Source organism: Podarcis vaucheri, assembly GCF_965113315.1.
Source record: "Podarcis vaucheri genome assembly, chromosome: 12".
Lineage (NCBI taxonomy): Eukaryota > Metazoa > Chordata > Lepidosauria > Squamata > Lacertidae > Podarcis > Podarcis vaucheri.
The window spans coordinates 11,205,625-11,218,645 of NC_138750.1; positions in this window are offsets into that span (position 1 = coordinate 11,205,625).

The following is a 13,021-nucleotide window of genomic DNA, read 5'->3' on the forward strand; positions in this document are numbered from 1 at the left end:
CTCAAAAACTTAACCGGCAGAAAATATTTTTTTGAAAAAATCCCTAAGCCCCGGGGTCACAATTTCAGCAAAAATCTGACTTTTGGCAGTTCACTCAAAAATGGTGCCAACCGGTTGCAAATGCTGCCCTGAAAGCTTTGGTGATGGAAACAGAAGGCTTTTTATCACAGGACAAGAAATCAGCCCTCAAAAACTTAACTGGCAGAAAATATTTTTTAAAAAAATTCCTAAGCCCCGGGGTCACAATTTCAGCAAAAATCTGACTTTTGGCAGTTCACTCAAAAATGGTGCCAAAAGCTTGCAAATGCTCCCCTGAAACCTGTGGCGATGGAAACAGAAGGCTTTTTATCACAGGACAAGAAATCAGCCCTCAAAAACTTAACCGGCAGAAAATATTTTTTTCAAAAAATCCCTAAGCCCCGGGGTCACAATTTCAGCAAAAATCTGACTTTTGGCAGTTCACTCAAAAATGGTGCCAAAAGCTTGAAAATGCTGCCCTGAAAGCTTTGGCTCTCGAAACAGAAGGCTTTTTATCACAGGACAAGAAATCAGCCCTCAAAAACTTAACCGGCAGAAAATATTTTTTTGAAAAAATCCCTAAGCCCCGGGGTCACAATTTCAGCAAAAATCTGACTTTTGGCAGTTCACTCAAAAATGGTGCCAACCGGTTGCAAATGCTGCCCTCAAAGCTTTGGTGATGGAAACAGAAGGCTTTTTATCACAGGACAAGAAATCAGCCCTCAAAAACTTAACCGGCAGAAAATATTTTTTTGAAAAAATCCCTAAGCCCCGGGGTCACAATTTCAGCAAAAATCTGACTTTTGGCAGTTCACTCAAAAATGGTGCCAACCGGTTGCAAATGCTCCCCTGAAAGCTGCGGCGATGGAAACAGAAGGCTTTTTATCACAGGACAAGAAATCAGCCCTCAAAAACTTAACCGGCAGAAAATATTTTTTTGAAAAAATCCCTAAGCCCCGGGGTCACAATTTCAGCAAAAATCTGACTTTTGGCAGTTCACTCAAAAATGGTGCCAACCGGTTGCAAATGCTCCCCTGAAAGCTTTGGTGATGGAAACAGAAGGCTTTTTATCACAGGACAAGAAATCAGCCCTCAAAAACTTAACCGGCAGAAAATATTTTTTTGAAAAAATCCCTAAGCCCCGGGGTCACAATTTCAGCAAAAATCTGACTTTTGGCAGTTCACTCAAAAATGGTGCCAACCGGTTGCAAATGCTGCCCTGAAAGCTTTGGTGATGGAAACAGAAGGCTTTTTATCACAGGACAAGAAATCAGCCCTCAAAAACTTAACCGGCAGAAAATATTTTTTTGAAAAAATCCCTAAGCCCCGGGGTCACAATTTCAGCAAAAATCTGACTTTTGGCAGTTCACTCAAAAATGTTGCCAACCGGTTGCAAATGCTCCCCTGAAAGCTTTGGTGATGGAAACAGAAGGCTTTTTATCACAGGACAAGAAATCAGCCCTCAAAAACTTAACCGGCAGAAAATATTTTTTTGAAAAAATCCCTAAGCCCCGGGGTCACAATTTCAGCAAAAATCTGACTTTTGGCAATTCACTCAAAAATGGTGCCAAAAGCTTGAAAATGCTCCCCTGAAAGCTTTGGTGATGGAAACAGAAGGCTTTTTATCACAGGAGAAGAAATCAGCCCTCAAAAACTTAACCGGCAGAAAATATTTTTTTGAAAAAATCCCTAAGCCCCGGGGTCACAATTTCAGCAAAAATCTGACTTTTGGCAGTTCACTCAAAAATGGTGCCAACTGGTTGCAAATGCTCCCCTTAAAGCTTTGGTGATGGAAACAGAAGGCTTTTTATCACAGGACAAGAAATCAGCCCTCAAAAACTTAACCGGCAGAAAATATTTTTTTGAAAAAATTCCTAAGCCCCGGGGTCACAATTTCAGCAAAAATTTGACTTTTGGCCGTTGACTCAAAAATGGTGCCAGCCGGTTGCAAATGCTCCGCTGAAACCTGTGACGATGGAAACAGAAGGGTTTTCATCACATGACAAGAAATCAGCCCTCAAAAACTTAACCGGAAGAAAATATTTTTTTGAAAAAATCCCTAAGCCCCGGGGTCACAATTTCAGCAAAAATCTGACTTTTGGCAGTTCACTCAAAAATGGTGCCAACCGGTTGCAAATGCTGCCCTGAAAGCTTTGGTGATGGAAACAGAAGGCTTTTTATCACAGGACAAGAAATCAGCCCTCAAAAACTTAACTGGCAGAAAATATTTTTTAAAAAAATTCCTAAGCCCCGGGGTCACAATTTCAGCAAAAATCTGACTTTAGGCAGTTGACTCAAAAATGGTGCCAACCGGTTGCAAATGCTCCCCTTAAAGCTTTGGTGATGGAAACAGAAGGCTTTTTATCACAGGACAAGAAATCAGCCCTCAAAAACTTAACCGGCAAAAAATATTTTTTTTGAAAAAATCCCTAAGCCCCGGTGTCACAATTTCAGCAAAAATCTGACTTTTGGCAGTTCACTCAAAAATGGTGCCAACCGGTTGCAAATGCTGCCCTGAAAGCTTTGGTGATGGAAACAGAAGGCTTTTTATCACAGGACAAGAAATCAGCCCTCAAAAACTTAAACGGAAGAAAATATTTCTTTGAAAAAATCCCTAAGCCCCGGGGCCCCAATTTCAGCAAAAATCTGACTTTTGGCAGTTCACTCAAAAATGGTGCCAACCGGTAGCAAATGCTCCCCTGAAAGCTGCGGCGATGGAAACAGAAGGCTTTTTATCACAGGACAAGAAATCAGCCCTCAAAAACTTAACCTGCAGAAAATATTTTTTTGAAAAAATCCCTAAGCCCCGGGGTCACAATTTCAGCAAAAAATCTGACTTTTGGCAGTTCACTCAAAAATGGTGCCAACCGGTTGCAAATGCTGCCCTGAAAGCTTTGGTGATGGAAACAGAAGGCTTTTTATCACAGGACAAGAAATCAGCCCTCAAAAACTTAACTGGCAGAAAATATTTTTTAAAAAAATTCCTAAGCCCCGGGGTCACAATTTCAGCAAAAATCTGACTTTAGGCAGTTGACTCAAAAATGGTGCCAACCGATTGCAAATGCTCCCCTGAAACCTGTGGCGATGGAAACAGAAGGCTTTTTATCACAGGACAAGAAATCAGCCCTCAAAAACTTAACCGGCAGAAAAAATTTTTTTGAAAAAATCCCTAAGCCCCGGGGTCACAATTTCAGCAAAAATCTGACTTTTGGCAGTTCACTCAAAAATGGTGCCAACCGGTTGCAAATGCTCCCCTTAAAGCTTTGGTGATGGAAACAGAAGGCTTTTTATCACAGGACAAGAAATCAGCCCTCAAAAACTTAACCGGCAGAAAATATTTTTTTTGAAAAAATCCCTAAGCCCCGGGGTCACAATTTCAGCAAAAATCTGACTTTTGGCAGTTCACTCAAAAATGGTGTCAACCGGTTGCAAATGCTGCCCTGAAAGCTTTGGTGATGGAAACAGAAGGCTTTTTATCACAGGACAAGAAATCAGCCCTCAAAAATTTAGCCGGAAGAAAATATTTCTTTGAAAAAATCCCTAAGCCCCGGGGCCCCAATTTCAGCAAAAATCTGACTTTTGGCAGTTCACTCAAAAATGGTGCCAACCGGTTGCAAATGCTCCCCTGAAAGCTGCGGCGATGGAAACAGAAGGCTTTTTATCACAGGACAAGAAATCAGCCCTCAAAAACTTAACCTGCAGAAAATATTTTTTTGAAAAAATCCCTAAGCCCCGGGGTCACAATTTCAGCAAAAAATCTGACTTTTGGCAGTTTACTCAAAAAATGGTGCCAACCGGTTGCAAATGCTCCCCTGAAAGCTTTGGTGATGGAAACAGAAGGCTTTTTATCACAGGACAAGAAATCAGCCCTCAAAAACTTAACCGGCAGAAAATATTTTTTTGAAAAAATCCCTAAGCCCCGGGGTCACAATTTCAGCAAAAATCTGACTTTTGGCAGTTCACTCAAAAATGGTGCCAACTGGTTGCAAATGCTCCCCTTAAAGCTTTGGTGATGGAAACAGAAGGCTTTTTATCACAGGACAAGAAATCAGCCCTCAAAAACTTAACCGGCAGAAAATATTTTTTTGAAAAAATTCCTAAGCCCGGGGTCACAATTTCAGCAAAAAATTGACTTTTGGCAGTTGACTCAAAAATGGTGCCAGCCGGTTGCAAATGCTCCGCTGAAACCTGTGACGATGGAAACAGAAGGCTTTTCATCACAGGACAAGAAATCAGCCCTCAAAAACTTAACCGGAAGAAAATATTTTTTTCAAAAAATCCCTAAGCCCCGGGGTCACAATTTCAGCAAAAATCTGACTTTTGGCAGTTCACTCAAAAATGGTGCCAACCGGTTGCAAATGCTGCCCTGAAAGCTTTGGTGATGGAAACAGAAGGCTTTTTATCACAGGACAAGAAATCAGCCCTCAAAAACTTAACTGGCAGAAAATATTTTTTAAAAAATTCCTAAGCCCCGGGGTCACAATTTCAGCAAAAATCTGACTTTTGGCAGTTCACTCAAAAATGGTGCCAAAAGCTTGCAAATGCTCCCCTGAAACCTGTGGCGATGGAAACAGAAGGCTTTTTATCACAGGACAAGAAATCAGCCCTCAAAAACTTAACCGGCAGAAATATTTTTTTCAAAAAATCCCTAAGCCCGGGGTCACAATTTCAGCAAAATCTGACTTTTGGCAGTTCACTCAAAAATGGTGCCAAAAGCTTGAAAATGCTGCCCTGAAAGCTTTGGCTCTCGAAACAGAAGGCTTTTTATCACAGGACAAGAAATCAGCCCTCAAAAACTTAACCGGCAGAAAATATTTTTTGAAAAAATCCCTAAGCCCCGGGGTCACAATTTCAGCAAAAATCTGACTTTTTGCCAATTCACTCAAAAATGGTGCCAACCGGTTGCAAATGCTCCCCTGAAAGCTTTGGTGATGGAAACAGAAGGCTTTTTATCACAGGACAAGAAATCAGCCCTCAAAAACTTAACCGGCAGAAAATATTTTTTTGAAAAAATCCCTAAGCCCCGGGGTCACAATTTCAGCAAAAATCTGACTTTTGGCAGTTCACTCAAAAATGGTGCCAACCGGTTGCAAATGCTCCCCTGAAAGCTGCGGCGATGGAAACAGAAGGCTTTTTATCACAGGACAAGAAATCAGCCCTCAAAAACTTATCCGGCAGAAAATATTTTTTTGAAAAATCCCTAAGCCCCGGGGTCACAATTTCAGCAAAAATCTGACTTTTGGCAGTTCACTCAAAAATGGTGCCAACCGGTTGCAAATGCTGCCCTGAAAGCTTTGGTGATGGAAACAGAAGGCTTTTTATCACAGGACAAGAAATCAGCCCTCAAAAACTTAACCGGCAGAAAATATTTTTTTTGAAAAAATCCCTAAGCCCCGGGGTCACAATTTCAGCAAAAATCTGACTTTTGGCAGTTCACTCAAAAATGGTGCCAACCGGTTGCAAATGCTCCGCTGAAAGCTTTGTTGATGGAAACAGAAGGCTTTTTATCACAGGACAAGAAATCAGCCCTCAAAAACTTAACCGGAAGAAAATATTTCTTTGAAAAAATCCCTAAGCCCCGGGGCCCCAATTTCAGCAAAAATCTGACTTTTGGCAGTTCACTCAAAAATGGTGCCAACCGGTTGCAAATGCTCCCCTGAAAGCTGCGGCGATGGAAACAGAAGGCTTTTTATCACAGGACAAGAAATCAGCCCTCAAAAACTTAACTGGCAGAAAATATTTTTTTAAAAAATTCCTAAGCCCCGGGGTCACAATTTCAGCAAAAATCTGACTTTTGGCAGTTGACTCAAAAATGGTGCCAACCGGTTGCAAATGCTCCCCTGAAACCTGTGGCGATGGAAACAGAAGGCTTTTTATCACAGGACAAGAAATCAGCCCTCAAAAACTTAACCGGAAGAAAATATTTTTTTGAAAAAATCCCTAAGCCCCGGGGTCACAATTTCAGCAAAAATCTGACTTTTGGCAGTTCACTCAAAAATGGTGCCAACTGGTTGCAAATGCTCCCCTTAAAGCTTTGGTGATGGAAACAGAAGGCTTTTTATCACAGGACAAGAAATCAGCCCTCAAAAACTTAACCGGCAGAAAATATTTTTTTGAAAAAATTCCTAAGCCCCGGGGTCACAATTTCAGCAAAAATTTGACTTTTGGCAGTTGACTCAAAAATGGTGCCAGCCGGTTGCAAATGCTCCGCTGAAACCTGTGACGATGGAAACAGAAGGCTTTTCATCACAGGACAAGAAATCAGCCCTCAAAAACTTAACCGGAAGAAAATATTTTTTTGAAAAAATCCCTAAGCCCCGGGGTCACAATTTCAGCAAAAATCTGACTTTTGGCAGTTCACTCAAAAATGGTGCCAACCGGTTGCAAATGCTGCCCTGAAAGCTTTGGTGATGGAAACAGAAGGCTTTTTATCACAGGACAAGAAATCAGCCCTCAAAAACTTAACTGGCAGAAAATATTTTTTAAAAAATTCCTAAGCCCCGGGGTCACAATTTCAGCAAAAATCTGACTTTTGGCAGTTCACTCAAAAATGGTGCCAAAAGCTTGCAAATGCTCCCCTGAAACCTGTGGCGATGGAAACAGAAGGCTTTTTATCACAGGACAAGAAATCAGCCCTCAAAAACTTAACCGGCAGAAAATATTTTTTTCAAAAAATCCCTAAGCCCCGGGGTCACAATTTCAGCAAAAATCTGACTTTTGGCAGTTCACTCAAAAATGGTGCCAAAAGCTTGAAAATGCTGCCCTGAAAGCTTTGGCTCTCGAAACAGAAGGCTTTTTATCACAGGACAAGAAATCAGCCCTCAAAAACTTAACCGGCAGAAAATATTTTTTTGAAAAAATCCCTAAGCCCCGGGGTCACAATTTCAGCAAAAATCTGACTTTTGGCAATTCACTCAAAAATGGTGCCAACCGGTTGCAAATGCTCCCCTGAAAGCTTTGGTGATGGAAACAGAAGGCTTTTTATCACAGGACAAGAAATCAGCCCTCAAAAACTTAACCGGCAGAAAATATTTTTTTGAAAAAATCCCTAAGCCCCGGGGTCACAATTTCAGCAAAAATCTGACTTTTGGCAGTTCACTCAAAAATGGTGCCAACCGGTTGCAAATGCTCCCCTGAAAGCTGCGGCGATGGAAACTGAAGGCTTTTTATCACAGGACAAGAAATCAGCCCTCAAAAACTTAACCGGCAGAAAATATTTTTTTGAAAAAATCCCTAAGCCCCGGGGTCACAATTTCAGCAAAAATCTGACTTTTGGCAATTCACTCAAAAATGGTGCCAACCGGTTGCAAATGCTCCCCTGAAAGCTTTGGTGATGGAAACAGAAGGCTTTTTATCACAGGACAAGAAATCAGCCCTCAAAAACTTAACCGGCAGAAAATATTTTTTTGAAAAAATCCCTAAGCCCCGGGGTCACAATTTCAGCAAAAATCTGACTTTTGGCAGTTCACTCAAAAATGGTGCCAACCGGTTGCAAATGCTCCCCTGAAAGCTGCGGCGATGGAAACAGAAGGCTTTTTATCACAGGACAAGAAATCAGCCCTCAAAAACTTATCCGGCAGAAAATATTTTTTTGAAAAAATCCCTAAGCCCCGGGGTCACAATTTCAGCAAAAATCTGACTTTTGGCAGTTCACTCAAAAATGGTGCCAACCGGTTGCAAATGCTGCCCTGAAAGCTTTGGTGATGGAAACAGAAGGCTTTTTATCACAGGACAAGAAATCAGCCCTCAAAAACTTAACCGGCAGAAAATATTTTTTTTGAAAAAATCCCTAAGCCCCGGGGTCACAATTTCAGCAAAAATCTGACTTTTGGCAGTTCACTCAAAAATGGTGCCAACCGGTTGCAAATGCTCCCCTGAAAGCTGCGGCGATGAAAACAGAAGGCTTTTTATCACAGGACAAGAAATCAGCCCTCAAAAACTTAACTGGCAGAAAATATTTTTTTAAAAAATTCCTAAGCCCCGGGGTCACAATTTCAGCAAAAATCTGACTTTTGGCAGTTGACTCAAAAATGGTGCCAACCGGTTGCAAATGCTCCCCTGAAACCTGTGGCGATGGAAACAGAAGGCTTTTTATCACAGGACAAGAAATCAGCCCTCAAAAACTTAACCGGAAGAAAATATTTTTTTGAAAAAATCCCTAAGCCCCGGGGTCACAATTTCAGCAAAAATCTGACTTTTGGCAGTTCACTCAAAAATGGTGCCAACTGGTTGCAAATGCTCCCCTTAAAGCTTTGGTGATGGAAACAGAAGGCTTTTTATCACAGGACAAGAAATCAGCCCTCAAAAACTTAACCGGCAGAAAATATTTTTTTGAAAAAATTCCTAAGCCCCGGGGTCACAATTTCAGCAAAAATTTGACTTTTGGCAGTTGACTCAAAAATGGTGCCAGCCGGTTGCAAATGCTCCGCTGAAACCTGTGACGATGGAAACAGAAGGCTTTTCATCACAGGACAAGAAATCAGCCCTCAAAAACTTAACCGGAAGAAAATATTTTTTTGAAAAAATCCCTAAGCCCCGGGGTCACAATTTCAGCAAAAATCTGACTTTTGGCAGTTCACTCAAAAATGGTGCCAACCGGTTGCAAATGCTCCCCTGAAACCTGTGGCGATGGAAACAGAAGGCTTTTTATCACAGGACAAGAAATCAGCCCTCAAAAACTTAACCGGCAGAAAATATTTTTTTCAAAAAATCCCTAAGCCCCGGGGTCACAATTTCAGCAAAAATCTGACTTTTGGCAGTTCACTCAAAAATCGTGCCAACCGGTTGCAAATGCTCCCCTGAAAGCTTTGGTGATGGAAACAGAAGGCTTTTTATCACAGGACAAGAAATCAGCCCTCAAAAACTTAACCTGCAGAAAATATTTTTTTGAAAAAATCCCTAAGCCCCGGGGTCACAATTTCAGCAAAAATCTGACTTTTGGCAATTCACTCAAAAATGGTGCCAAAAGCTTGAAAATGCTCCCCTGAAAGGTTTGGCTCTCGAAATAGAAGGCTTTTTATCACAGGACAAGAAATCAGCCCTCAAAAACTTAACCGGCAGAAAATATTTTTTTGAAAAAATCCCTAAGCCCCGGGGTCACAATTTCACCAAAAATCTGACTTTTGGCAATTCACTCAAAAATGGTGCCAACCGGTTGCAAATGCTGCCCTGAAAGCTTTGGTGATGGAAACAGAAGGCTTTTTATCACAGGACAAGAAATCAGCCCTCAAAAACTTAACCGGCAGAAAATATTTTTTTGAAAAAATCCCTAAGCCCCGGGGTCACAATTTCAGCAAAAATCTGACTTTTGGCAGTTCACTCAAAAATGGTGCCAACCGGTTGCAAATGCTCCCCTGAAAGCTGCGGCGATGGAAACTGAAGGCTTTTTTCACAGGACAAGAAATCAGCCCTCAAAAACTTAACCGGCAGAAAATATTTTTTTGAAAAAATCCCTAAGCCCCGGGGTCACAATTTCAGCAAAAATCTGACTTTTGGCAATTCACTCAAAAATGGTGCCAACCGGTTGCAAATGCTCCCCTGAAAGCTTTGGTGATGGAAACAGAAGGCTTTTTATCACAGGACAAGAAATCAGCCCTCAAAAACTTAACCGGCAGAAAATATTTTTTTGAAAAAATCCCTAAGCCCCGGGGTCACAATTTCAGCAAAAATCTGACTTTTGGCAGTTCACTCAAAAATGGTGCCAACCGGTTGCAAATGCTCCCCTGAAAGCTGCGGCGATGGAAACAGAAGGCTTTTTATCACAGGACAAGAAATCAGCCCTCAAAAACTTATCCGGCAGAAAATATTTTTTTGAAAAAATCCCTAAGCCCCGGGGTCACAATTTCAGCAAAAATCTGACTTTTGGCAGTTCACTCAAAAATGGTGCCAACCGGTTGCAAATGCTGCCCTGAAAGCTTTGGTGATGGAAACAGAAGGCTTTTTATCACAGGACAAGAAATCAGCCCTCAAAAACTTAACCGGCAGAAAATATTTTTTTTGAAAAAATCCCTAAGCCCCGGGGTCACAATTTCAGCAAAAATCTGACTTTTGGCAGTTCACTCAAAAATGGTGCCAACCGGTTGCAAATGCTCCGCTGAAAGCTTTGTTGATGGAAACAGAAGGCTTTTTATCACAGGACAAGAAATCAGCCCTCAAAAACTTAACCGGAAGAAAATATTTCTTTGAAAAAATCCCTAAGCCCCGGGGCCCCAATTTCAGCAAAAATCTGACTTTTGGCAGTTCACTCAAAAATGGTGCCAACCGGTTGCAAATGCTCCCCTGAAAGCTGCGGCGATGGAAACAGAAGGCTTTTTATCACAGGACAAGAAATCAGCCCTCAAAAACTTAACTGGCAGAAAATATTTTTTTAAAAAATTCCTAAGCCCCGGGGTCACAATTTCAGCAAAAATCTGACTTTTGGCAGTTGACTCAAAAATGGTGCCAACCGGTTGCAAATGCTCCCCTGAAACCTGTGGCGATGGAAACAGAAGGCTTTTTATCACAGGACAAGAAATCAGCCCTCAAAAACTTAACCGGAAGAAAATATTTTTTTGAAAAAATCCCTAAGCCCCGGGGTCACAATTTCAGCAAAAATCTGACTTTTGGCAGTTCACTCAAAAATGGTGCCAACTGGTTGCAAATGCTCCCCTTAAAGCTTTGGTGATGGAAACAGAAGGCTTTTTATCACAGGACAAGAAATCAGCCCTCAAAAACTTAACCGGCAGAAAATATTTTTTTGAAAAAATTCCTAAGCCCCGGGGTCACAATTTCAGCAAAAATTTGACTTTTGGCAGTTGACTCAAAAATGGTGCCAGCCGGTTGCAAATGCTCCGCTGAAACCTGTGACGATGGAAACAGAAGGCTTTTCATCACAGGACAAGAAATCAGCCCTCAAAAACTTAACCGGAAGAAAATATTTTTTTGAAAAAATCCCTAAGCCCCGGGGTCACAATTTCAGCAAAAATCTGACTTTTGGCAGTTCACTCAAAAATGGTGCCAACCGGTTGCAAATGCTCCCCTGAAACCTGTGGCGATGGAAACAGAAGGCTTTTTATCACAGGACAAGAAATCAGCCCTCAAAAACTTAACCGGCAGAAAATATTTTTTTCAAAAAATCCCTAAGCCCCGGGGTCACAATTTCAGCAAAAATCTGACTTTTGGCAGTTCACTCAAAAATCGTGCCAACCGGTTGCAAATGCTCCCCTGAAAGCTTTGGTGATGGAAACAGAAGGCTTTTTATCACAGGACAAGAAATCAGCCCTCAAAAACTTAACCTGCAGAAAATATTTTTTTGAAAAAATCCCTAAGCCCCGGGGTCACAATTTCAGCAAAAATCTGACTTTTGGCAATTCACTCAAAAATGGTGCCAAAAGCTTGAAAATGCTCCCCTGAAAGGTTTGGCTCTCGAAACAGAAGGCTTTTTATCACAGGACAAGAAATCAGCCCTCAAAAACTTAACCGGCAGAAAATATTTTTTTGAAAAAATCCCTAAGCCCCGGGGTCACAATTTCACCAAAAATCTGACTTTTGGCAATTCACTCAAAAATGGTGCCAACCGGTTGCAAATGCTCCCCTGAAAGCTTTGGTGATGGAAACAGAAGGCTTTTTATCACAGGACAAGAAATCAGCCCTCAAAAACTTAACCGGCAGAAAATATTTTTTTGAAAAAATCCCTAAGCCCCGGGGTCACAATTTCAGCAAAAATCTGACTTTTGGCAGTTCACTCAAAAATGGTGCCAACCGGTTGCAAATGCTCCCCTGAAAGCTGCGGCGATGGAAACAGAAGGCTTTTTATCACAGGACAAGAAATCAGCCCTCAAAAACTTAACCGGCAGAAAATATTTTTTTGAAAAAATCCCTAAGCCCCGGGGTCACAATTTCAGCAAAAATCTGACTTTTGGCATTTCACTCAAAAATGGTGCCAACCGGTTGCAAATGCTGCCCTGAAAGCTTTTCTGATGGAAACAGAAGGCTTTTTATCACAGGACAAGAAATCAGCCCTCAAAAACTTAACTGGCAGAAAATATTTTTTTAAAAAATTCCTAAGCCCCGGGGTCACAATTTCAGCAAAAATCTGACTTTTGGCAGTTGACTCAAAAATGGTGCCAACCGGTTGTAAATGCTCCCCTGAAACCTGTGGCGATGGAAACAGAAGGCTTTTTATCACAGGACAAGAAATCAGCCCTCAAAAACTTAACCGGAAGAAAATATTTTTTTGAAAAAATCCCTAAGCCCCGGGGTCACAATTTCAGCAAAAATCTGACTTTTGGCAATTCACTCAAAAATGGTGCCAACCGGTTGCAAATGCTCCGCTGAAAGCTTTGTTGATGGAAACAGAAGGCTTTTTATCACAGGACAAGAAATCAGCCCTCAAAAACTTAACCGGAAGAAAATATTTCTTTGAAAAAATCCCTAAGCCCCGGGGTCACAATTTCAGCAAAAATCTGACTTTTGGCAGTTCACTCAAAAATGGTGCCAACCGGTTGCAAATGCTCCCCTGAAAGCTGCGGCGATGGAAACAGAAGGCTTTTTATCACAGGACAAGAAATCAGCCCTCAAAAACTTAACCTGCAGAAAATATTTTTTTGAAAAAATCCCTAAGCCCCGGGGTCACAATTTCAGCAAAAAATCTGACTTTTGGCAGTTCACTCAAAAATGGTGCCAACCGGTTGCAAATGCTCCCCTGAAAGCTTTGGTGATGGAAACAGAAGGCTTTTTATCACAGGACAAGAAATCAGCCCTCAAAAACTTAACCGGCAGAAAATATTTTTTTGAAAAAATCCCTAAGCCCCGGGGTCACAATTTCAGCAAAAATCTGACTTTTGGCAGTTCACTCAAAAATGGTGCCAACTGGTTGCAAATGCTCCCCTTAAAGCTTTGGTGATGGAAACAGAAGGCTTTTTATCACAGGACAAGAAATCAGCCCTCAAAAACTTAACCGGCAGAAAATATTTTTTTGAAAAAATTCCTAAGCCCCGGGGTCACAATTTCAGCAAAAATTTGA